General features: G+C 48.0%; 1 non-coding gene across 1 annotated transcript; it reads right to left on the bottom strand.

Moving 5' to 3' along the window:
- Positions 1-11,021: 11,021 nt before the first annotated feature.
- LOC119920510 lies at positions 11,022-11,159 on the bottom strand. Its single transcript, XR_005448252.1, has one exon. It is a non-coding gene; the product is annotated as a small nucleolar RNA SNORA7 (small nucleolar RNA).
- Between the last annotated feature and the right edge of the window lie 15,398 nt (positions 11,160-26,557).

Raw genomic sequence — 26,557 nt, forward strand, 5'->3', positions numbered from 1 at the left:
TTGTACATATCTATTCTATTTATTTTATTTTGTTAGTATGTTTGGTTTTGTTCTCTGTCTCCCCCTTTTAGACTGTGAGCCCACTGTTGGGTAGGGACTGTCTCTATATGTTGCCAACTTGTACTTCCCAAGCGCTTAGTACAGTGCTCTGCACACATTAAGCGCTCAATAAATATGATTGATTGATTGATTGATTCTGTTAGGGATTGGTAGATCTGATGGGACAACCACACTAATTTGTAATCCCAACAAACACCTCTTATGCAAATCGCACCCCCTGTACCCCAAACCTGGACTGACTGTGTGTACCCTTTAAGCACTTTGATATTCACCACCCCCAACACACACTTAATCAATCAATCATATTAATTGAGTGGTTACTCTGTGCAGAGCATTGTACTAAGCACTTGGGAGAGTACAATACAACAGGGTTGGTAGACATTTTCCCTTCCCACAATGAACTTACAGTCTAGAGGGTGAGTTTACAGGCTAGAGTCTACATTCTACATTCCTTATACTCTGTCATTTCCCCTATCTGTAATTTATTTTATTGTTTATCTCTCCCACTAGAATGTAAACTCCTTGAGGGCAGGGATCGTTTCTACCAATTCTATCAAACTTTGCCAAGTGCTTGGTACAGTGCTCTGCACACAGTAAATGCTGATAAATACCATCGAATGATTGATTGTTGGGGGAAAGGCATTTGAGAAGCAGCGTGGCTCAGTGGAAAAAACATGGGCTTTGGAGTCAGAGGTCATGGGTTCAAAACCCAGCTCTGCCACTTGTCAGCTGTGTGACTATGGGCAAGTCACTTAACTTCTCTGTGCTTCAGTTACCTCATCTGTAAAATTGGGATTAAGACTGTGAGCCCCACGTGGGACAACCTGATCACCTTGTAACCTCTCCAGCACTTAGAACAGTGCTTTGCACATAGTAAGCGCTTCATAAATGCCATAATTATTATTATTGTAGTTGTCCCTGTTGTAGTCCTAGTGAGATCCCAGGGGATTTGGTAATGCACAATTCTTTGTACAAGCCCCTATACCTTTTTTTTTCTGGCATTTAAGCATTACTATGTGTCAAGCACTATTCTAAGTGCTGTGGTAGATACAAGTTAATCAGGTAGGAGACAGTACTTGTCCCACATGGGGCTCACAGACTAAGTAGGACTTCCCTTAACAATCAATTGTTTATTAAGGGCAGCAGCATGGCCTAGTGGGAAGCACATATGCCTGGGAGTCAGAGGACCTGGGTTCTAATCCAGGTTTCACCACATACCTGCCGTGTGACCTTCTAATTCTGTGAGCGCCATGTGGGACATGATTATATTTTATCTACCCCGGCACTTAGTACAGTGCCTGGAGCATAATAAGCACTCAACAAATACCATAATTATTATTAGTAGTAGCAGAAGGAGGGAGAACAGGTATTGAATTCCCATTTTGCAGTTGAAACTGAGGCACAGAGAAGTTAAATGACCTGCCCAAGGTTACACAGCAGACAAGTGGTAGATCTGGGATTAGAACCCAGTCCTCTGGCTCCCAGGCCCATGCTTATCCGCTATCCACTAGGCAACGCTGCTTCAACGTGCTGGGACTTGCTATTTCTTGGGCCTAAGAGGGTCTGAAAGTGGAGCTGGTTGAGGCTCTTCTCCTTGCAGGGCTCTACGGTGAAGTTTCTCTTACCTTTAGTAAAGGTTATTCCTTGGATTTATTTTTTTCCTGGACTATTGTTTGTTTGGATTTACTTTGGCTCCTTGCACTTCGATTCATTTAAGTGACTTTCTTTCCCAAGCTACATATCGGTTGCTTTTTCTAGTTGTAAAAATATTTGAACATAAAACATAAACAAAATCTCTATTTCCTTCCTCCATGATAATATTCTGTGACCATCTTTCTTCAAAGGGCTTGATTTGATCGCCAGATATTAGCTGACAAATCCTTTCAACCTTCCTATGTGCTTGTAGAGGGTGGGGATTCTTTTCCTCAGGCGCAAGTTAAGTAAAGCCATTTACCAGAGGATACTAAGGGAGGCAGGGGTGAAATCAGGGCATTGCCACAGTTGCACAATCTCTTTCTCGAAGCTGTTTTTTAAAGAAGTCTTCTGGTTCAGTTTTGCTTACTGCTGTCTCCCATCAGCAGCTTTCCCCCTCCCTTCTCCTCCATTCATTCATTCATTCATTCAATCATATTTATTGAGCACTCACTGTGTGCAGAGCACTGTAATAAATGCTTGGAAAGTACAATTTGGCAACAGATAGAGACAATCCCTACCCAACAAAAGGCTCACAGTCTAGAAGGGGGAGACAGACAATAAAACAAAAATAGACAGGAGTCAATATCACCAAAATAGTTAAATAGAATTATAGCTATATACACATCATTAATAAAATAAATAGAGTAATAAATATGTACAAATATACACAAGTGCTGTGGGGAGGGGAAGGGGATAGAGCAGAGGGAGGGAGTAGGGACAATGGAGAGGGGAGGAGGAGCAGAGGAAAAGGGGGGGCTCAGTCTGGGAAGGCCTCCTGGAGGAGGTGAGCTCTCAGTAGGGCTTTGACGAGGGGAAGAGAGCTAGTTTGGTGGATGTGAGGAGGTAGGGCATTCCAGGCCAGAGGTAGGATGTGGGCCAGGGGTTGATGGCAGGACAGGCAAGAACGAGGCACAGTGATGAGTTTAGTGGCACGGGAGTGGAGGGTGTGGGCTGGGCTGTAGAAGGAGAGAAGGGAGGTGAGGTAGGAGGGGGCAAGGTGATGGAGAGCTTTGAAGCCAATAGTGAGGAGTTTTTGCTTCATGTGAAGATTGATAGGCAACCACTGGAGATTTTTGAGGAGGGGAGTGACATGCCCAGAGCATTTCTGCACAAAGATGATCTGGGCAGCAGAGTGAAGTATAGACTGAAGCGGGGAGAGACAGGAGGATGGGAGATCAGAAAGGAGGCTGATGCAGTAATCCAGTCGGGATAGGATGAGTGATTGTACCAACAAGGTAGCGGTTTGGATGGAGAGGAAAGGGCAGATCTTGGCGATGTTGTGAAGGTGAGACCGGCAGGTTTTGGTGACGGATTGGATGTGTGGGGTGTATGAGAGAGTGAAGTCAAGGATGACACCAAGGTTGCGGGCTTGTGAGACGGAAAGGATGGTAGTGCCGTCCACAGTGATGGGAAAGTCAAGGAGAGGACAGGGTTTGGGAGGGAAGATAAGGAGCTCCGTCTTGGACATGTTGAGTTTTAGGTGGCAGGCGGACATCCAGGTGGAGATGTTCTGAAGGCAGGAGGAGATACGAGCCTGGAGGGAGTGAGAGAGAACAGAGAAAGAGATGTAGATTTGGGTGTCATCAGCGTAGAGATGATAGCTGAAGCCATGGGAGTGAATGAGTTCACCTAGTGAGTATAGATGGAGAACAGAAGGGGACCAAGAACTGACCCTTGAGGAACCCCTACAGTTAGGGGATGGGAGGGGGAGGAGGAGCCTGCGAAGGGGACTGAGAATGTACAGCCAGAGAGATAAGAGGAGAAGCAGTAGAGGACAGAGTCCGTGGGTGGGCTCTTGTTCCTGCAAGTGAGATGGGTAGGAAGTGTGGTTTAGTGGATAGAGCACTGACCTGGGAGTCAGAAGGACCTGGGTTCTAATCGTGACTCCACCACATGTCCGCTGTGTGACTTTGGGCAAGTCATTTCATTTCTCTGGGCCTCAGTTGCATCATCTGTAAAATGGGGATTAATACTGTGAGCCCCATGTAGGACAGGGACTGTACCCAACCTGATTAAGTTATATCTACCCCAGTGCTTAGAACAGTGCTTGGCACATAGTGTGCTTAGAACAGTGCTTGGCACATAATAAGTGCTTAACAAGTACCATAATTATTATTTATTGAGTGATTATTGTGTGCAGAGCATTGTACTAAGCGCTTGGGAGAGTACAATATAACAAAGTTGGTAGACATGTTCCCTGCCCGCATCGAGCTTACAGTCTAGAGTGGTTTTGCCACTTTGGTAATAGCAGTGACCCAGCTTTACTTCCAACCTGGCCTTCAAGGGAAGAAGAGGAGGGAGAGGGCGAGGTGGGTATATATTTGCCCAGCTGTCTATATGGAATGGTGGAGTTTGTTTCTGCAGGCTTTTCTTCATGCAGAAAGGGTTCCTCCCCAGCGACTGAAGTTTTGGAGCCAAAGAGTTTGAGGCCTACGACCTGTCCCCCTCCACTTTCCTGCTACCACCAGGGCTGGCTGCAGTCAATATGCCAAGTAAGCAACTACCGCAGGGCACAACTTCTGATAGCCATGTGAACAGGGCACTGGGAGGGGAAAGCAATAGAGTTAGTGCAGTGGAGTGGGTTGGGGTTACCCTGGAGAAATGCCCTAGTTTCGGGGAGGAAGATTTGATGGTCTGCCATATGATAATGTCATTATGTTCACCGTCTGCACACACAGTGAAATGTGACGACATTATACAGACTGATGCGTTTGCACACTGCATGATGTCATGCAGAATGGGACGGGGAGGCAAACTTCTCCCAGCTCAGGTGATCAGGTGTCTGAAGCTGGGCCTGGCTAGGGTCTGCCTACCACATATATCCACTCCAGCGCTTAGTACAGTGCCTGACACATAGTAAGCACTTAACCAGTACCACAATTATTATTATTATTACTATTATGTGAAGAAGAGGTGGACCCTAACCAACCTTGGCTTCACAGACTCTGTCCTCTCCTGGTTCTCCTCTTATCTCTCCGGTTGTTCATTCTCAGTCTCTTTTGCAGGCTCCTCCTCCCCCTCCCATCCCCTTACTGTAGGGGTTCCCCAAGGTTCAGTTCTTGGTCCTCTTCTGTTCTCGATCTACACTCACTCCCTTGGTGACCTCATTCGCTCCCACGGCTTCAACTATCATCTCTACACTGATGACACCCAAATCTACATCTCTGCCCCTGCTCTCTCCCCCTCCCTCCAGGCTCGCATCTCCTCCTGCCTTCAGGACATCTCCATCTGGATGTCTGCCCGCCACCTAAAACTCAACATGTCCAAGACTGAACTCCTTGTCTTCCCTCCCAAACCCTGCCCTCTCCCTGACTTTCCCATCTCTGTTGACGGTACTACCATCCTTCCCGTCTCACAAGCCCGCAACCTTGGTGTCATCCTCGACTCTGCTCTCTCGTTCACCCCTCACATCCAAGTTGTCACCAAAACCTGCCGGTCTCAGCTCCGCAACATTGCCAAGATCTGCCCTTTCCTCTCCATCCAAACCGCTACCCTGCTCGTTCAAGCTCTCATCCTATCCCGTCTGGACTACTGCATCAGCCTTCTCTCTGATCTCCCATCCTCCTGTCTCTCCCCACTTCAATCCATACTTCATGCCGCTGCCCGGATTGTCTTTGTCCAGAAACGCTCTGGGCATGTTACTCCCCTCCTCAAAAATCTCCAGTGGCTACCAATCTGCGCATCAGGCAGAAACTCCTCACCTTCAGCTTCAAGGCTCTCCATCACCTCGCCCCCTCCTACCTCACCTCCCTTCTCTCCTTCTACAGCCCAGCCCGCACCCTCTGCTTCTCTGCCGCTAATCTCCTCACTGTGTCTCGTTCTCGCCTGTCCCGCCGTCGACCCCCGACCCATGTCATCCCCCTGGCCTGGAATGCCCTCCCTCCCCACATTCGCCAAGCTAGCTCTCTTCCTCCCTTCAAGGCCCTACTGAGAGCTCACCTCCTCCAGGAGGCCTTCCCAGACTGAGCCCCCTCCTTCCTCTCCCCCTCGTCCCCCACTCCGTCCCCCCATCTTACCTCCTTCCCTTCCCCACAGCACCTGTATATATGTATATATGTTTGTACATATTTATTACTCTATTTATTTATTTATTTATTTTACTTGTACATATCTATTCTATTTATTTTATTTTATTAATATGTTTGGTTTTGTTCTCTGTCTCCCCCTTCTAGACTGTGAGCCCACTGTTGGGTAGAGACTGTCTCTATATGTTGCCAACTTGTACTTCCCAAGCGCTTAGTACAGTGCTCTGCACACAGTAAGCGCTCAATAAATATGATTGATTGATTGATTGATTGACCCTGCCCCCTGTAGTTGTAGGGAAAAAGAAGAGGAGCCGCTCATGAGGTCCCAAGCTCTTCTGGCACACCAGAGAGGAATTGAGACCTGGGGTCACAAAGATTGAAACTTGAGACAGCCTCTCCATCTCCCTGATGGGCTGAAGAGGCAATGTCCTCCAGGCTGCCTTCAGCAGGTCCAGAGCCTTGTGGTGGGAGTTCAGAGTTGTTGTTTTTTTTAATGGTATTTGTTGAGCAGCAGCAGCTTGGGAGAGAGTAGAGGGAGGAGACTCAAGTTGACTGTGCGGAAGGAGGAAATGGTAAACCACGTCCCTATTTTTTACCAAGAAAACTCTATATATACACTACCAGAACAATTGCAGATGGAGGTGGGGCATTCTGGGAGTGATGTGTCCATGGTGTCGCTTTGGGCCAAAGACGACTCAATAGAATAAGACATGACAAGATTTGTTAAATGCTTACTATGTGCCAGGCACTGTACTAAGCACTGGTGTAGATGCAAGCTAATCAGGTTGGACACAATCCTTGCCCCACATGGGGCTCACACTCTTAATCCCCATTTTACAGATGAGGGAACTGAGGCACAGAGAAGTGAGGTGACTTGCCCAAGGTCACACAGCAGACAAGTGGTGGAAGCAGAATTAGAACACAGGCCCAATCTAGCACTCCACCCCACCAACACCACCTCCTCTCAACCCCTGGATCTCAGCTTAGAAAGGCTGATCTGTCACTTGCTCTCCTCTGCTATCTCTAGGTTGAAGGGAGGGCAGAGCTCACTGGTATTTATATATTTTTTAAAAAGCCAAATCTTTTAAAACGTTTCCTTTATTTCTGAGGGTGAGAAAGCCAAGGATCCAGAAATCTGCAAGAAGATGGGGAGTGGCATCAACTCTGTGCATCCATGACAGCCATATTGGTAACAAAATCTGATAAAGACTCTGACTTGACTGTCCCAATCGGTGGCCATTTTGGAAAGCTCAGAAACCCCTCTTGCATGCCGCCCTGAGCCAACTGCTTACTTTACTTCCTGTCCAAAGCCAGCCCTGGTGCCCTCCGCAGTTGTGGACAGGTGAAGAGGCTCTGTGGCCTTTAAATCCATTTATGGAACATTGGGAAAAATTATGAACACTACTTTAATATCCTGGCTAGGCTGCTGCCCTAGAGCTTTTGTCTTTTGGAAATATTTCTGAAATTTCTTATGAGTTTTTTGTTTTTAAGATTTGAACCAGTATTTTTTGAAAATAATCCTTTCTTCATGTGCATTATTGTTCCTCATTTAGAGAAGAACTTCTTGAGGGCAGGAAGGGCCAGGGCTAGAGATCTCATGACTGTTCGGATTCAGACCAAGATGGCATTGGAGGGGGGAAGGAGAAGAAGAGACGGGGAAGGCTTAAGGTGCACAGTCACTTGCCAGCAGGAATTTTGCTCCTTAAACTGCCCCCCCCGCCCCCCATGTCCTGAACCTAGGTCTCTATTTCCAGGGGCTTCTCCTGCCAGTCATGTTCTTGTTGGGAAATGAACGAGTGAGTAGGTGGGCAAGGGTGCCACACACTGCGAAATGTGCATAGAGGACTTTTATTTGCCGGATGCTTTTATGGCCAAGGTGACTGTGGCATAGTGCCGATGCTGTACCGATGCAGTTGGCCTTCGTTTCCCCGTTTAGCCGACTGTTTTGGCTTGGAACGTGCAAAGGGCCACGGAAAGCAGCATGACCTAGTTGATAGAGCACAGGCCTGGGAGTCAGGGAATCTGGGTTCTAATCCTGGCTCTGTCACCTCCTGCCTGCTGTGTGATCTTGGGCAAGTCATTTAACTTCTCTGCACCTCAGTTACCTCATTTGGAAAGTCAGGACTAAATCCTCCTCCCTTTGACTTAGACTATGCAGCCCACGTGAGACAGGGACTGCATCTGACCGGATTATCTTGTATCCACCCCGGAGTTTGGCAAGTAGCGATTAAAAAATACCGTTATTGTTTTTATTTATTCCCCATTTAAACTTGGAGGTTAACACTCATAGGATCTTAGAGTTTACAGGAGTTTGGCAAGTAGCGATTAAAAAATACCATTATTGTTTTTATTTATTCCCCATTTAAACTTGGAGGTTAACACTCATAGGATCTTAGAGTTTACAGGGTCTTTGAGAGGCCAACTGGCCCCGTCCTCTGTCTCCAGGCAAGCTAATAACCACAACCCAGGGTGGATAGTCTATTTGTTTTTTCAGAATCTCCAGCGATGGAATTCCACAACCTCCCTTGGCTGCCAGTTCCAGTGTTTAATCCCCATCACAGTTATGAAATTCTTCCTTATGTTCAACTGACCTCTTTCTTGCTGCAGCTCAGGGACCATATGAAATCCCTGTGTGGCCATGCAGAAGGGCTTTTCCCCTAGGCCTGAACCCTTGATTTAGGGAAACAAGCAATCCTTTAAGGCATCTAGGTCATGTCTCCCTGTACCCCTCTGCTGCTCTGACTGGACCTAGGTAAAGTCCGAGGGTCCTGGGGTCCCTGGGGTATGCCCCTTGTCGCTCTCTGCTCACCCTCCCTGCCTGCCTTGAGGACGTCTGGCGGGACTGGCAGCCTCTACCTCTTCTTCTACCCTGCCCCTATGCAGTCACGTTCAGTGAGGAAGAAAACAGGAAACAGGAGGATGATTCAGGCCAGGGCTTGAAGAAAATCTACAGAATATTTAATCTTCCCTGTGATCATTCAGAGTTGGCTGGATCTTGGGTAAAGAGAGGGAGGAGGAAGCTTTTGACTTAAGCCATTCTCTGCTATTTGTGCAGATGGTGCTTATGCTGTGGCTATTGCATAAAATCCTGGAGCCTAAAATCCTGGAGCCCTAACTGTCTGGGGACCAGACACTCAGCCAGAGCCGAAAGTTATTTAAAAAAAAAAACTGGAATGTCACCCTGGTAGCCAGTGGGCTGTCAGTTAATAGGGAGTTAAGGGAAGCAGCACAAGTAGGTGGTAGCAACAATGGCTGCTGACGCTCCCTCCTCTGCCCTGGAACAGCCATTTTGGAACTTTTTCTTATACTAAAGCTGAGTTCCAGCCAGTCCACCTGACATCCCAAACTGCACTCAACATGTAGTTTCCAACTGGCTGGGGCCATGTGGACAGCAGAGGAAGGATTTTAAAGAAGCAACCACAGTGCAAAACAGTCTCCTCTACCATGCTGAGTGACTTTCTTTTACTCACCATGGTTAGGAGTGTACCATCACAGCAACCTTTAATAATAATAATAATAATAATAATTATTATTTTATGGTACCTGTTAAGCATTTACTATGTGCCAAGCACTGTTCTAAGCACTAAGGTAGATACAAGTTAATGGGGCTCACACTCTTATCCCCATTTTCCAGACGAGGTAACTGAGGCACAGAGAAGTGAAGTGATTTGCCCAAGGTCACACAGTAGACATGTGGCAGAGCCAGGATTAGAACCCAGGTCTTTCTGAGTCCCAGGCCCATGCTCGATCCACTAAGCCACACTGCTTCCCTTTAGAACATTGGGAAGCTGTGATCACTTGAGTAGCAGGGACTGGAAACCGCAGTCATTGGTCCAGGCACTTGTCATATCCTGACTTGACTAGTACCTCAGCCTCCTAGTTGTCCTCCCTGCCTCCAGTCTCTCTCTCCTCTCCAGTCCATACTTCACTTTGCTGCCTGGATCATTTTCCAAAACATTTATCTGTGCATGTCTCGTCACTCTTCGAAGATCTCCAATGATTGTTCATTCGTCTCCACATCAGATAAAACCTCCTGACCAAAGGCTTTAAGACATTCAATCAGTTCTCTCCCTCCTATTTATCCTCACTCCTCACCCCCTACACTCCAGTTCCCACACTTCATTCCCCTCAAGACAACCCACTCACAGTGCTTTAGTTTAATCTCTTCCACTGCTGACCTCTTGCTCATGCCCTCCCTTCTACCTGGAACTCCTGCTTCACAACTGGTAAATCACAGGTCTCCTCCTCTTCAGAGCCCTTATGAAATAATATCTCCTTTAGGAGCCTTCCCTGATTAATCTCATCTCCCAACCCTAATTCTCCCTGACTGCTCCCATTCCAGCACTTCTTTGTCACCTAAGCACTTGGGTACTCACTCCCCTGTAACACTTAAGCACATATCTTCATACACCATTGCTACAAATGCTGCTTCTTTTACTCCTACTCCTACTCCCTATTTTAGCACCTGTCTCTCCTACTAGATTGAAAGGTCACTGACATTCATTCATTCAATTGTAGTTATTCAGCATGTACTGTGTGCAAAGCACTGTACTAAGCACTTGGGAGAGTACAATATAACAACAGACAGTTCCTGCCCACAATGAGCTCAAAGACTAGCGACGTGCTTATCTACTAATGCTACTATACTCTTCCAAGCTCTCAGTACAGTGCTAGGCACCCAACTAACTAGTGGCACTTATTGAGCGCTTCCTTTGTGCAGAGCACTGTACTATGCACTTGGAACAGCAAATGCTTAATAAATACTATTGACTGATTGACTGATGGATGGATTACAATGCCCTAGGAATGGCGGGTAACTGCCCAACACAGGGCAGTTATGCCCCAAACACTCCACCACTTCTGGGCTTCCCAGAGAGAGCAAGAAACTTGGGCAAAGGAGAATCCAGGACAGAAGACACATTGCTCTGTTCCTCCACTTCTCCACTCCTGGCCCATTTGTAATGTGGTTTTCTTATTTATTGGGATATTGAAACTCTTCTTGTCTTGTCTTATGCTGTCGAGTCGTCTCCGACCCATAGCGACACCATGGACACATAGTGACACTTCTCTCCCAGAATGCCTCACCTCCATCTGCAATCGTAGTGTATCCATAGAGTTTTCTTAGTAAAAATATGGAAGTGGTTTACCATTGCCTCCTTCCTCGCAGTAAACTTGAGTCTCCTCCCTCGACTCTTTCCCTTGAATCTCTGTGCCACTGCTGCCCAGCATAGGGGAGTTTTGACTTGTAGCAGATTGTCTTCTACTCACTAGCCACTGCCCAAGCTAGGAATGGAAAGGGTATGCTCCTGCTTGACTCTCCCTCCTGTAGTTAAGACTGGTAGAGTACTGGAAACTCTCCAGGTGCACCCCTGAGAGGGGATTGAAACTCTTATCACCCAATAATCAATCAATCAATGGTATTTATTGAGTGCTTACTATGTGCAGAGCACTGGACTAAGCACTTGAGAGCACAAAACAGTAGAGTTAGCAGACACGCTCCCTGCCCACAACAAACTTACAGTCTAGGGGGGAGACAGACGTTTATATAAACAAGTTCTAATATATGACTTAAAGATGTGCACATAATGCTGTGGGGTTGAGGGTGGGGCAAATATCAAATGCCCAAGTGCATAGATGACACAGAAGGGAGAGAGAACCAGGGGGAAAAGGACTTAATTGGAGAAGGACTCTTGGAGGAGCTGTGGCCTTAATAAGGCTTTGAAGGCAAGGAGAGTGGTGGTCTGGTATATATGAAGGGGGAGGGAGTTCCAGGCTAGGGGGAGGATGTGGGAAAGGGGTCGTCGGCAAGATACATGAGATCAAAGCACAGTGAGTAAGTTGGCACTAGAGAAGCAAAGTGTGTGGGCTGGACTGTAGTAGGAGATCAGAGAGGTGAGGAAGGATGGGGAGAGCTGATGGAGTGTTTTAAAGCCAATGGTAAGGAGTTTCTGTTTGATGCAAAGGTGGATGGGCAGCCATTGAGGTTCCCGAGAAGTGGAGAGACGTGGACTGAACTTTTTTTAGTAAAATGATCCGTGCAACTGAGTGAAGTATGGACTGGAATGGGGAGAGACAGGAGGCAGAGAGGACGGCAAGGAGGCAGGTGCAGTAGTCAAGGTGGGATGCAATATGTGCTTGGATCAGCATGGTAGAAGTTTGGATGGAGAAGAAAGGGTGAATTTTAGTAATATTATGAAGGTAGACCCAACAGAATTTGGTGACAGATTTAATATGTGGGTGGAATGAGAGAGATGAGTCGAGGACAACTCCAAGGTTACAGGCATTTGAGATAGGGAGGATAGTGGTATTGACTACAGTGATGGGGGAGGGCAGGTTTGGGTGGGAAGATGAGGATTTCAGTTTTGGACATTTGTGGTGTTGGTTGGTGCACGGGTTGCGGGGGGTCGGTGGCAGAGGGCGGGGAGGAAGGGGCAGGGGGAGAAGATGGGGGAGTGGATGGAAAATAAGTGGAAAATTTTAGTCTGAGCATCCAAGTTAGCTGGGAATATGTTTAAACCCAAAGAACTGAGTTGAGAAATTGTGTGTAAAGCAGCCCCCAGGCTTTGCTATTCTCTGTTAACAACATTCACACAAGTGTTGACCAGTGAGATCACTCTAGGTTCAGCCATTTGGGTTGTTCAAATCACCCATTTGTGTTTTCAATGGCAAGCCCAGTTCTGTCAGTTCCCAGCTGTTTCCCATCATTGCAAATGCTAAGGTTCCTTTCTTCTGCTCCAGGTGAACTTCAAATTTCCTTTTCCTTGGATGGCAGAGTCTCACTTTTCCCAGCTTGTGACATATGATCCTTTCTGGAAGCTCTAGATCTCATCAATCCAGCTTCATTGGTTTAGTGCTCCCTAGAGCAGTCCCTCTGAAGCTTGTTGTGGGCAGGGAACATGTTCACCAATTCTGTTATATTTTACTCTCCCAAGCACTTAGTATGCACACAGTAAGTGCTCAATCAATACCATTGATTGATTGATCATATTTACTGAGTGTTTACTGTGTGAAAAGCACTGTACTAAGCGCTTGGGAGAGTACAATATAACAATGAACAGACACATTCCCTGCCCACAGTGACCTTACAGTCCGGAGGGGGAGAAAGACATTAATATAAATGAATGAATTACAGATGTGTACATACGTGTACATATTTCCAAGACTGAACTCCTTATCTTCCCTCCCAAACCCTGCCCTCTCCCTGACTTTCCCATCACTGTTGATGGCACTACCATCCCTCCCGTCTCACAAGCCCACAACCTTGGTGTCATCCTCGACTCTGCTCTCTCGTTCACCCCTCACATCCAATCTGTCACCAAAACCTGCCAGTCTCACCTCCACAACATCACCAAGATCCACTCTTTCCTCTCCATCCAAACTGCTACCCTGCTGGTTTAATCTCTCATCCTATCCCGACCGGATTACTGCATCAGCCTCCTCTCTGATCGCCCATCCTCCTGTCTCTCCCCACTTCAGTCTATACTGCACACTGCTGCCCGCATCATCTTTGTGCAGAAAAGCTCTGGGAATGTTACTCCCCTCCTCGAATATCTCTAGTGGCTACCAATCAACCTACGCATCAGGCAAAAACTCCTCACTCTCGACTTCAAGGCTCTCCATCACCTCGCCCCCTCCTACCTCACCTCCCTTCTTTCTGTCTACAGCCCAGCCTGCACCCTCTGCTCCTCTGCCGCTAATCTCCTCACTGTGCCTCGTTCTCGCCTGTCCCACCGTCGACCCCTGGCCAACGTCCTCCCCCTGGCCTGGAATGCCCTCCCTCCACACATCTGCCAAGCTAGCTTTCTTCCTCCCTTCAAAGCCCTACTGAGAGCTCACCTCCTCCACGAGGCCTTCCCAGACTAAGCCCCCTCCTTCTTCTCCCCCTCCTCCCCCATCCCCCCATCTTGCCTCCTTCCACTCCCCACAGCACCTATATATATGTATATACGTTTGTACATATTTATTACTCTATTTATTTATTTTACTTGTACTTGTTTACTATTCTATTTATGTTATTTTGTTAATATGTTTTGTTTTGTTGTCTGTCTCCCCCTTCTAGACTGTGAGCCTGCTGTTGGGTAGGGACCGTCTCTTTATGTTGCCAACTTGTACTTCCCAAGCACTTAGTACAGTGCACTGCACACAGTAAGCATTCAATAAATACGATTGAATGAATGAATGGAGGAGAAGTACCTTCAGTAAGACTTGGAAGTGGGTGATGGTAATTGTCGGATATGAGGAAGGAGGCCATTCCAGGCCAGAAGCAGGACGTGGGTGAGGGTTGGCCATGAGATAGAAGAGATTGAGGTATTGTGAGGTTAGCATTAGAAGAGTGAAGTGCATGGGTTGGGTTGTAGTAAGAGAGTAGAGAGGTGAGGTAGGAGGGGGCAAGGTTATTGAGTGCTTTAAAGTCAATGGTGAGGAGTTTCTGTTTGATGCTTAGGGAGATTGACTCTCTTCAGTAGTTGCCCAGTTCTAGAAATAAACAGTCAGAGGCCGAAGTCTAGGCTGCAGGAGATGAAGGCAAGCCCTGACACTGTCACTACAGTCACTCATGTAGTTGGGCAAGCTGGCTGTGCCCGGGAATGATAATAATATTAATATTTTGGGAAGGCTGAATTTATATCATCCTTGATTTTCCAAAGTGTTTCCATGTTATTTCATTTTGTCCTCCCATCAGCTTTGTGACACAGGAAAAGGGAGGTATTGCCAGCCCCATTTCAGATGGGGAAACTGAGCCAAAGAGAGATTAAATGATTTCCCAACAGATTGCAAAGCAGAGTAAGGACCAGAGCCCAGACCTCCTAACTCAAAGCTGCCTGTTCTTCAGTCAGAAATCAATTAATGACATTTTTTAAGCACTTTCAATGTGCGAAACACCAACATTAATTTAGACATAGTCTCTGGCCCATGGAACTCACAATATAAAAGATGAGGAAGACAAATGTAGGGAAAAAATGGCAGAGTAAATTCAACAATCCTAAAATAATAATAAAAATTAGCAGTTCCTTCCCCATCTCCTCAGCACTGCAGGCCAGGCTGCCCTGTTGGAACTACCCAAACTTCTCAACATTCCAAATGTGGGACTTGCCCTATGATGAATGTGGAAATTCCTATATACAAATAAGGTAATCAGTTTGGACACAGTCCCTATCCCACATGGGGCTCACAGTCTTAATCCCCATTTTATAGATAATAATAATAACAATGGCATTTATTAAGCATTTACTATGTGCAAAGCACTGTTCTAAGCACTGGGGAGGTTACAAGGTGATCAGTTTGTCCCACGGGGGGCTCACACTCTTAATCCCCATTTTACAGATGAGGGAACTGAGGCACAGAGAAGTTAAATGACTTGCCTAAAGTCACACAGCTCATAAGTGGGAAAGGCAGGATTAGAACCCACGATCTCTGACTCCCAAGCCCGGGCTCTTTCCACTAAGCCACACCCAGTATCCCTGAGGGATGAGGGAACTGAGGCACAGAGAAGTGAAGTGACTTTTCACTCATTCATTCATTCAATTGTATTTATTAAGCACTTACTGTGTGCAGACCACTGTACTAAGCGCTTGGGAAGTACAAGTCGGCAACGTATAGAGATGATCCCGTTCAAGGTCTCATAGCAGACTTGTGGCAGGGCCGGAATTAGAACCCACATCCTCTGACTCCTGCAGCGTGGTTTATGTGAAAGGGTACAGAGTGGGTGCTCAATTAGTACTGTGCATTACTATGATGGCATCTTAGAGGAAGCAGGTCTTTAACAAAGATTTGAAGGAGGGGATAGATGTAGATTGATGAAGAGAGCATTCCAGCAGTGGGGGATATCTTGCACATTGTTTCAGAGGTTGTGAATTGAGTTTATGGCACAAGTGAGTGAGTGACCTCCATGGCCTGAAAATTGGCTTGAAACTTGGCTAGTCCCAACTGCACTTCCAAAACTGAGGGTGTACATGCGCGCGCGCGTGTGTGTGTGTGTGTGTGTGTTTGGGGGTGGTGGGGGGGAGGGGGAAGCAATGCCTGAGGGGTGGAGGCTGCAGGCAGGAAAGGACACAAACATCTTGTGCTCTCTGAGAGATACTGGGCGTGGCTTAGTGGACAGAGCCCGGGCTTGGGAGTCAGAGATCGTGGGTTCTAAGCCTGGCTCTGCCACTTATGAGCTGTATGACTTTGGGCAAGTCACTTAACTTCTCTGTGCCTCAGTTCCCTCATCTGTAAAATGGGGATTAAGACTGAGCCGCATATGGGGCAACAATGATCATTGTTATTATTACAGAGCAGCCTGGTTCTCTATTTACTTTTACCAGGTGCTGGTCTCTCTGTGTGGCAAAATTTCCTGGAGCTTTCCCAGACTTTGTTCCGTCTGGGGCCCACACCCACCTCCAGTGTCTGATAAAGCATGCAGTACCAGAGGGGAATTCCCTGCAGATGGTGACCCCACCCTACAAGTTGCTTTGGTTTTTAGGCAATCCTAAGGCAAATCCAGGGCATAAACCCAGGGCATTTACTCTCATCTGGAACAGCTCTAGAAGGTCTGGTTATCCCGCTCACCCTGTGGCAGGGCCAGGGGTATGGGTCCTGGAGAAACTAAGGTAAATCCAGACCCAATCAATCAATGAAGCATGGCTTATTTGAATCTGTCTCCCATTTCCCTCTCCTCTCTCTTTCCAAAAGAGATATGTACATATCTATAAATTACATATTATACATTATTTACATATATTTTATGGTATTTGTTAAGTACTTACTATGTACCACGCACTATACTAAATGCTGAGGTAGATAAGGGCTAATCATGTTGAACACAGTCCATATCCCACATGGGATTCACAGTCTTAAACCCCATTTTACAGATGAGGTAACTGAGGCACAGAGAAGTGAAGTCCAAGATTTGCCCAATGTCACATGACAGACAAGTGGCAGAGCCAGGATTAGAACCCAGGTTCTTCTGACTTCAGGCTTGTGCTCTGTCCACTAAGCCACAGTGCTTCTTCTGCCTGTCTCCCGCTCTAGGCTGTAAGCCTGTTGTATTGCACTTTCCCAAGTGCTTAGTACAGTGCTCTGCTCTTAGTCAGCACTCAGTAAATACTATTGATTGATTGGTTAATTGATTGAAAGAGCACAGGCCTGGGAATCAAAGGGTTCTAATTCCGGCTCTGTCAAGATCTTGCTATGCGACCTTGGGCAAGTCACAACTTCTCTGTGCCTCAGTTTCCTCAACTGTGAGCCCCATGCAGGACAGGGACTGTGTCTGACCTAATTAACCGCTCACTCTCCAATGGTTCCTTCCTCTCTGCCTTCAAACATGCCCATGTCTCTCCCATCCTAAAAAAACCCTCTCTTGACCCCACCTCACCTTCTAGTTATTGCTCCATCTCCCTCCTACAATTCCTTTCCAAACTCCTTGAATGAGTCATCTACACACACTGCCTCAAATTCCTCAACACCAACTCTCTCCTCGACCCCCTCCAATCTGGCTTCCGTCCCCTACATTCCACGGAAACTGCCCTGTCACCAATGATCTCCTGCTTGCCAAATCCAATGGCTCATACTCTATCCTAATCCTCCTCGGCCTCTCAGGTGCCTTCGACACTGTGGATCACCCCCTTCTCCTCAACACGCTATCCAACCTTGGCTTCACAGACTCCGTCCTCTCCTGGTTCTCCTCTTATCTCTCCAGTCCTTCATTCTCAATCTCTTTGGCAGGCTCCTCCTCCCCCTCCCATCCCCTTACTGTAGGGGTTCCTCAAGGTTCAGTTCTTGGTCCCCTTCTGTTCTCGATCTACACTCACTCCCTTGGTGACCTCATTCGCTCCCACGGCTTCAAATATCATCTCTACGCTGATGACACCCAAATCTACATCTCTGCCCCTGCTCTCTCCCCCTCCCTCCAGGCTCGCATCTCCTCCTGCCTTCAGGACATCTCCATCTGGATGTCTGCCCGCCATCTGAAACTCAACATGTCCAAGACTGAACTCCTTGTCTTCCCTCCCAAACTCTGCCCTCTCCCTGACTTTCCCATCACTGTTGATGGCACTACCATCCTTCTTGTCTCACAAGCCCGCAAACTTGGTGTCATCCTCGACTCCGCTCTCTCGTTCACCCCTCACATCCAAGTCATCACCAAAACCTGCCGGTCTCAGCTCCGCAACATTGCCAAGATCCGCCCTTTCCTCTCCATCCAAACCACTACCCTGCTCGTTCAAGCTCTCATCCTATTCCGTCTGGATTACTGTATCAACCTCCTCTCTGAGCTCCCATCCTCCTGTCTCTCCCCACTTCAATCCATACTTCACGCCGCTGCCCGGATTGTCTTTGTCCAGAAACACTCTGGGCATGTTACTCTCCTCCTCAAAAATCTCCAGTGGCTACCAATCAACCTACACGTCAGGCAGAAACTCCTCACCCTCGGCTTCAAGGCTCTCCATCACCTCGCTCCCTCCTACCTTACCTCCCTTCTCTCCTTCTGCAGCTCAGCCCGCACCCTCCACTCCTCTGCCGCTAATCTCCTCACTGTGCCTCATTCTCGCCTGTCCCACCGTCGACCCCCGACCCACATCATCCCCCTGGCCTGGAATGCCCTCCCTCCCCACATCCGCCAAGCTAGCTCTCTTCCTCCCTTCAAGACCCTACTGAGAGCTCACCTCCTCCAGGAGGCCTTCCCAGACTGAGCCCCCTCCTTCCTCTCCCCCTCCTCCACCTCTCCATCCCCGTTGCCTTACCTCTTTCCCTTCCCCACAGCACCTGTATATATGTATATATGTTTGTACATATTTATTACTCTATTTATTTATTTTACTTGTACATATCTATTCTATTTATTTTATTTTGTTAATATGTTTGGTTTTGTTCTCTGTCTCCCCCTTGTAGACTGTGAGCCCACTGTTGGGTAGGGACTGTCTCTATATGTTGCCAACGTGTACTTCCCAAGCACTTAGTACAGTGCTCTGCACACAGTAAGCACTCAATAAATATGATTGATTGATTGATTGATTGGACCCCAGCCTTTAAAGTAGAAAGGTGTTTTGGTCACTCATAGTGCTTTGGGAGTTAGGAGATTCTGTAGTCAGTCCCTCAGTATTCACAGAGGATTGGTTAGAGGGGAGTCCAGTAAATGAAGTGCAGCTGTGAATACCATATGCACATGGCTGATGTACCAAAGTGCTAAAACATGAAGTCATCTCTGGGTTTGGGTGGTGGGGGTTGAGGGGTGAAAGGGGCAGGATCAAACCCACAGGTTTCTTCATCTAGAATTGGTCTGGTTAGACCAGAGGTCCCTGGGTGGAGGTGGAAGCGTTGGGGAGAGGTTTCTAATATGGAGGGACTTTAACTGGAGAAAGTTCTGCAACTTTAGATAATAATAATTATTATTATTGTGGTATTTGTTAAGTGCTTACTATGGGCTAAACACTGTTCTAAGCTCTGGAGTAGATACAAGGTAATCAGGTTGGACACAGTCCCTGTCCCACATGGGGCTCACAGTGTCAATCCCCAGTTTACATATGAGGTTAAAATGACACACAGAGAAGTCAAGTGAGCCCACATCCTCTGACTCCTAAGCCTGTGCTCTTTGCCATTAGGCCATGCTGATAACTCCTATATTTCACGCTGCTGCCCTATACTTCACACTGCTGCCCGGATCATCCTTGTGCAGAAACACTCTGGGTATGTTACTCCCCTCCTCAAAAATCTCCAGTGGCTACCAGTCAACCTACACATCAAGCAAAAACTCCTCACTCTTGGCTTCAAGGCTCTCCAGCACCTCGCCCCCTCCTACCTCACCTCCCTTCTCTCCCTTCTCTCTGACCCACAGCCCTGGATCACTGCCACTGTCCGCCTCCTTCGCTCTTATGCTCGAGCTGCTGAACGCTGTTGGCGAAAGTCTAAACACCAAGCCAACCTCATTCAGTTCAAGCTTATCTTTTCCTGCCTTAACTCTGCCCTCTCCTCTGCCAGACAAAACTCTTTCTCCTCCCTTATTGACACCCATGCCCATCATCCCCGTCAGCTCTTTCGTACATTTAACTCCCTTCTCAGGCCCCCTGTTCCTCCCCTTCCTCCTTCCCTCACCCCCAACGATCTGTCCTCCTACTTCATTAGTAAAATTAACTCCATCAGATCTGAGCTCCCCAAAGTCACTCCTCCCCCTTCTCCAACCCCTCGGCTCTCAACCCTCTCCGCTACTCTCCCATCCTTCCCAGCAGTATCCTCAGATGAGATCTCCTCCATCCTCTCAAGTGCTACTCTGGCCACCTGTGCTTCTGACACTATTCCCTCTAATCCTATGAAATCTCTCTCTCCGTCCCTCCTCCCCTCCTTAACTTCCATCTTCAACTGTTCACTCTCCACTGGTTCCTTCCCCTCTGCCTTCAAACATGCCCACGTCTCCCCCATCCTAAAAAAAACCCTCTCTGGACCCCACCTCCCCTTCTAGTTATCGCCCCATCTCCCTCCTACCATTCCTTTCCAAACTCCTTGAATGAGTCGTCTACATGCACTGCCTCGAATTCCTCAACACCAACTCTCTCCTCGACCCCCTCCAATCTGGCTTCTGTCCCCTACATTCCACAGAAACTGCCCTCTCAAAGGTCACCAATGACCTCCTGCTTGCCAAATCCAATGGCTCCTACTCTATCCTAATCCTCCTCAACCTCTCAGCTGCCTTTGACACTGTGGACCACCCCCTTCTCCTCAACATGCTATCCAACCTTGGCTTCACAGGCTCTGTCCTCTCCTGGTTCTCCTCATCTCTCCGGCCGTTCATTCTCAGTCTCTTTTGCGGGCTCCTCCTCCCCCTCCCATCCCCTTACTGTAGGGGTTCCTCAAGGGTCAGTTCTTGGTCCCCTTCTGTTCTCTATCTACACTCACTCCCTTGGTGAACTCATTCGTTCCCACAGCTTCAGCTATCATCTCTACGCTGATGACACCCAAATCTACATCTCTGCCCCTGCTCTCTCTCCCTTCCTTCAGGCTCGTGTCTCCTCCTGCCTTCAAGACATCTCCATCTGGATGTCTGCCTGCCATCTAAAACTCAATATGTCCAAGACTGAATTCCTTATCTTCCCTCCCAAACCCTGCCCTCTCCCTGACTTTCCCATCACTGTTGACGGCACTACCTTCCTTCCCCTCTCACAAGCCCACAACCTTGGTGTCATCCTTGACTCCGCTCTCTAGTTCACTCCTCACATCTAATCCGTCACCAAAACCTGCCTGTCTCACCTCCGCAACATCACCAAGATCTGCCTTTTCCTCTCCATCCGAACTGCTACCCTGCTGTTTCAATCTCTCATCCTATCCTAACTGGATTACTGCATCAGCCTCCTCTCTGATCTCCCATCCTCCTCTCTCCCCCAACTTCAATCTATACTTCACGCTGCTGCCCGGATCATCTTTGTGCAGAAACGCTCTGGGCATGTTACTCCCCTCCTCAAAAATCTCCAGTGGCTACCAATCAACCAATGCATCAGGCAAAAACTCCTCACTCTCGACTTCAAGGCTCTCCATCACCTCACCCCCTCCTACCTCACCTCCCTTCTTTCCTTCTACAGCCCAGCCCGCACCTTCCGCTCCTCTGCTGCTGACCTCCTCACTGTGCCTTGTTCTCGCCTGTCCCGCCATTGACCCCCAGCCCACGTCCTCCCCCTGGCCTGGAATGCCCTCCCTCTGCACATCCGCCAAGTTAGCTCTCCTCCTCTCTTCAAAGCCCTACTGAGAGCTCACCTCCTCCAGGAGGCCTTCCCAGACTGAGCCCCCTCCTTCCTCTCCCCCTCCTCATACCCCCCACCCTACCTCCTTCCCCTCCCCACAGCACCTGTGTATATGTTTGTACATATTTATTACTCTATTTTACTTGTTCATATTTGCTATTCTATTTATTTCATTTTGTTAATATGTTTTGTTTTGTTGTCTTTGTCCCCCTTCTAGACTGTGAGCCCTTTTTGGGTAGGGACCTTCTCTATATGTTGCCAACTTGTACTTCCCAAGTGCTTATTACAGTGCTCTGCACACAGTAAGCACCCAATAAATACAATTGAATGAATGAATAACATCTCTCTACTCCTGATGCTGAGGAGAGTTTTCCATCGACGGTAGGACAGGGTGTGATGCCCCCCCCCCCCATGCACCATGGAAAGGTTGCAGATATTGTTTGAATGTATGCGGTTCTGTTGCCATATTTGGTATGGGCCTTAGACCCTGCAGCCCACTGGATGGGTCCAGGAACCAAACCAAATAAGGAGATAGACTCCGCCCAGCTCTGTACCAAATCTGCACCAATCCAGTCCCCAATGTTTTCAAATCTACCAATCACTGTGATCAGCAACAGCAGTATATAAGCCTATTGTATCGGGCACTCGGGGCCTTTTCCCTTAAGGAAATGAGCCTGCCGGGGGTGTTACCCCTTATTCGGTCTTTGGGACCTTTTCCCTTAAGGAAATGAGCCCGCCGGGTGCGTTACCCCCTATTTGGTCTTCGGCCCTGCCAATATAACTTTATTAAAACTTTCAGCAGTCACATGCTGTCTGTCTAATTCTTTAGTCGCCTGGCGACTTGGTGGCCATCTGGAACAACTGCCACCATCAGGTGTGCACTTGATTCAGTTTCAGCTGGGAGAGCAGACAGCCAGGCTCCTGTGTTGGGTTGGGCCCTGGAATCCTGACGCAGGACTCTGTGTCCAGGGCCCACCCAGTGGCTGCCTCTGCTGGTCCTTCTGCTGAGGGCCAGACTCAACTTGACTCCGGGGAAGTTACCACAGACAGAGCAGTATTTGATTTGGCCACATGATGGATTTAACGCCTGAGTGCATGCCACTACCAAAGCAGACTGCGCGGTGAGTGTCCTGGTGAGAATCCAGGACTTCATCCCCCTTCCTTCATCGTCAGTGACATCAGTGTTCACAGTATTCCCATCTGCCACTCACTTCTTGCTCATGCCCTCCCCTGCCTACAATTCCCTTGCCCTTGATAGCTGACAGGTCACTGCTCTCCCCATCTTCAAAGCCCTTCTGAAGTCACAGGTCCTCCAGGAGGCTTTCCTTGAGTTAAGTTTAATCTTCCAACTTTATAATAATAATAATTATTATGATATTTGTTAAGCACTTACTATGTACCAGACACTCTTCTAAGCGCTGGGGTAGGTACAGGATAATCAGGTTGGACACAGTTGCTGTCCCACAGAGGGCTTATAGTTTCATCCCCATTTTACAGATGAGAGAATTGAGGCAGAGTGAAGTTAAGAGACTTGCTCAAGGTCACACAGCAGACAAGTGGCTTGTGTTCCCCCAGCTGCCATTTCAGCACTTCCTAAATTTATTCCCCCAAATAACCCCGAAGCATTTATATACACAAATTATATAGTCTGTTACTTCCAACTAATTTATTTAAGCATCTGTCTCACCTGCTAGATTATAAGGCTTTTGAGGGCAGAGATTGTGTCTAACTCTATTGTGCTCTCGCAAGTACTCAGTATAGTGCTATGCATGCAATAGGCACTCATGATAATGATTGATTGGACAACTCTGACTCTTCCGGATCCCACTGACCTTTGCCTCTACTATTCATCTGCTTCTCTGAGATTGCATCTCTAACTTTCCATCTCCATCTGGACTTTCTCTTTCTTTCTCTCGCCATAATAGCTTGTGATCTTGCCATGTCCCCCTCTGCTCAACTAGTTCTATACTCCTATTATGACAGCCAGTCTCTCAAAATCAACCCAATTCACTCAGACCATTTCTCCTTCCTTTTTTCATTGGCCTCTCCCCATCCTCCTTCCCTCATTGAAACCCTATCCCTCTGTGGGACTTGACCACCCAACCTCAAGCCTTGGATCACCCCCACTGTCTGCTTTCTCTTTAACCGTGCTTGCATAGCTAAGAACCAATAGAAATCAAGATTATTAGATGTTAATTTCACCAGTTGCTGCCTTCCCCACTTTGAAAGCTCTCTCCTCAAGTGCCCCTTCCTGATTGCCAACACCTCCACTGGTACTTTAGATAGACCCCCAAAACCTCCCACTTTATGAATGATCTCATTCCTGGGCTTCTATCCCCTTCTCTGGCTTCATCACTGTCTCCTTCCCTTCTGTCAGTAAACAAGTCTTCCTTCCTCTGTCCAGATCTTCCCCATTCTGGAGCAGCCGTCTCTATTCTCCACTTCGATTCAGCTACTGCCATCCTTCATCTTCCATTGCTGGCTAAATTCCTTGACCAGGATGTCTGCACCTATCATCATCATCATCAATTGTATTTATTGAGCGCTTACTGTGTGCAGAGCACTGTACTAAGCGCTTGGGAAGTACAAATTGGCAACATATAGAGACAGTCCCTGCCCAACAGTGGGCTCACAGTCTAAAAGGGGGAGACAGAGAACAAAACCAAATATACTAACAAAATAAATAGAATAGATATGTACAAGTAAAATAAATAAATAAATAAATAGAGTAATAAATATGTACAAACATATATATATATATATATATATATATATATATATATATATATATATATATATATACAGGTGCTGTGGGGAAGGGAAGGAGGTAAGATGGGGGGGATGGAGAAGGGGACGAGGGGGAGAGGAGGGAAGGGGCTCAGTCTGGGAAGTCCTCCTGGAGGAGGTGAGCTCTCAGTAGGGCCTTGAAGGGAGGAAGAGAGCTAGCTTGGCGGATGGGCAGAGGGAGGGCATTCCAGGCCCGGGGGATGACGTGGGCCGGGGGTCGATGGCAGGACAGGCGAGAATGAGGTACGGTGAGGAGATTAGCAGCAGAGGAGCGGAGGGTGCGGGCTGGGCTGTAGAGGGAGAGAAGGGAGGTGAGGTAGGAGGGGGCGAGGTGATGGAGAGCCTTGAAGCCCAGGGTGAGGAGTTTCTGCCTGATGCGTAGATTGATTGGTAGCCACTGGAGATTTTTGAGGAGGGGAGTAATATGCCCAGAGCGTTTCTGGACAAAGATAATCCGGGCAGCAGCATGAAGTATGGATTGAAGTGGGGAGAGACACGAGGATGGGAGATCAGAGAGAAGGCTGATGCAGTAGTCCAGACGGGATAGGATGAGAGCTTGAATGAGCAGGGTAGCGGTATGGATGGAGAGGAAAGGGCAGATCTTGGCAATGTTGCGGAGCTGAGACCGGCAGGTTTTGGTGACGGCCTGGATGTGAGGGGTGAATGAGAGAGCGGAGTCGAGGATGACACCAAGTTTGCGGGCTTGCGAGACGGGAAGGATGGTAGTGCCGTCAACAGAGATGGGAAAGTCAGGGAGAGGGCAAGGTTTGGGAGGAAAGACAAGGAGTTCAGTCTTTGACATGTTGAGCTTTAGGTGGCGGGCAGACATCCAGATGGAGATGTCCTGAAGGCAGGAGGAGATGCGAGCCTGGAGAGATGGGGAGAGAGCAGGGGCAGAGATGTAGATCTGGGTGTCATCAGCGTAGAGATGATAGTTGAAGCCATGGTAGCGAATGAGGTCACCAAGGGAGTGCGTGTAGATCGAGAACAGAAGGGGACCAAGCACTGAACCTTGGGGAACCCCCACAGTAAGAGGATGGGAGGGGGAGGAGGAGCCTGCAAAAGAGACTGAGAAAGAACGACCGGAGAGATAAGAGGAGAACCAGGAGAGGACGGAGTCTGTGAAGCCAAGGTCAGATAGCGTGTTGAGGAGAAGGGGGTGGTCCACAGTGTCGAAGGCAGCTGAGAGGTCGAGGAGGATTAGGACAGAGTATGAGCCATTGGATTTGGCAAGCAGGAGGTCATTGGTGACCTTTGAGAGGGCAGTTTCCGTGGAATGTAGGGGACGGAAGCCAAACTGGAGGGGGTCGAGGAGAGAGTTGTTGTTGAGGAATTCCAGGCAGCGAGTGTAGACAACTCGTTCAAGGAGTTTGGAAAGGAATGGTAGGAGGGATATGGGGCGATAACTAGAAGGTGAGGTGGGGTCAAGAGAGGGTTTTTTTAGGAAGGGAGAGACATGGGCATGTTTGAAGGCAGAGGGGAAGGAACCAGTGGAGAGTGAGCGGTTGAAGATGGAAGTTAAGGAGGGGAGAAGGGATGGAGCGAGAGATTTCATGAGATGAGAGGGAATGGGGTCAGAAGCACAGGTGGCCGGAGTAGCACTTGAGAGCAGGGAGGAGAGCTCCTCTGAGGATACAACTGGGAAGGATGGGAGAGTAGCAGAGAGTGTTGAGAGCCGGGGGGTTGGAGAAGGGGGGGAAGTGACTTTGGGGAGGTCGGACCTGATGGATTTAATTTTGTTAATGAAGTAGGAGTCCAGATCGTTGGGGGTGAGGGAAGGAGGAGGGGGAGGAAGTGGGGGCCTGAGAAGGGAGTTGAATGTACGAAAGAGCTGGCAGGGGTGATGGGCATGGGTGTCAGGCTTCCATCTCCTGCCTATACAATTCTTCCTGGACCTTTAGACTGGATTTCACCTTGACCACTTCATTAAAACTGTTCTTGCAAAATTCATCAATCGATCAAGTAATGGTATTTATTGAGCACTTACTGTGTGTGGAGCACTGTACCAAGCACTTGGGAGAGTACAGAACCACAAAGCTGGTAGACATATTCCCTACCCACAACCTGCTTACAGTCTAGAAGGGGAGACAGACATTAGAATAAATAAATAAATCATGACTATGACCCCTTTCCATCCAAATCCCGGGGTCCCTTCTCTGTCCTGATCTTTCTGAATCTCTTTGTTCCCTTTGACACATAATTATAGACCATCCTCTCCTCCTTGAAACTCCTGACTGCTGCCTTAAGAGCATAATACTGGCCTGCTCCTACCAACTGGAACCAGAC

This window comes from Tachyglossus aculeatus, chromosome X1 (genome assembly GCF_015852505.1).
Source record: "Tachyglossus aculeatus isolate mTacAcu1 chromosome X1, mTacAcu1.pri, whole genome shotgun sequence".
Taxonomy (NCBI): Eukaryota; Metazoa; Chordata; class Mammalia; order Monotremata; family Tachyglossidae; genus Tachyglossus; species Tachyglossus aculeatus.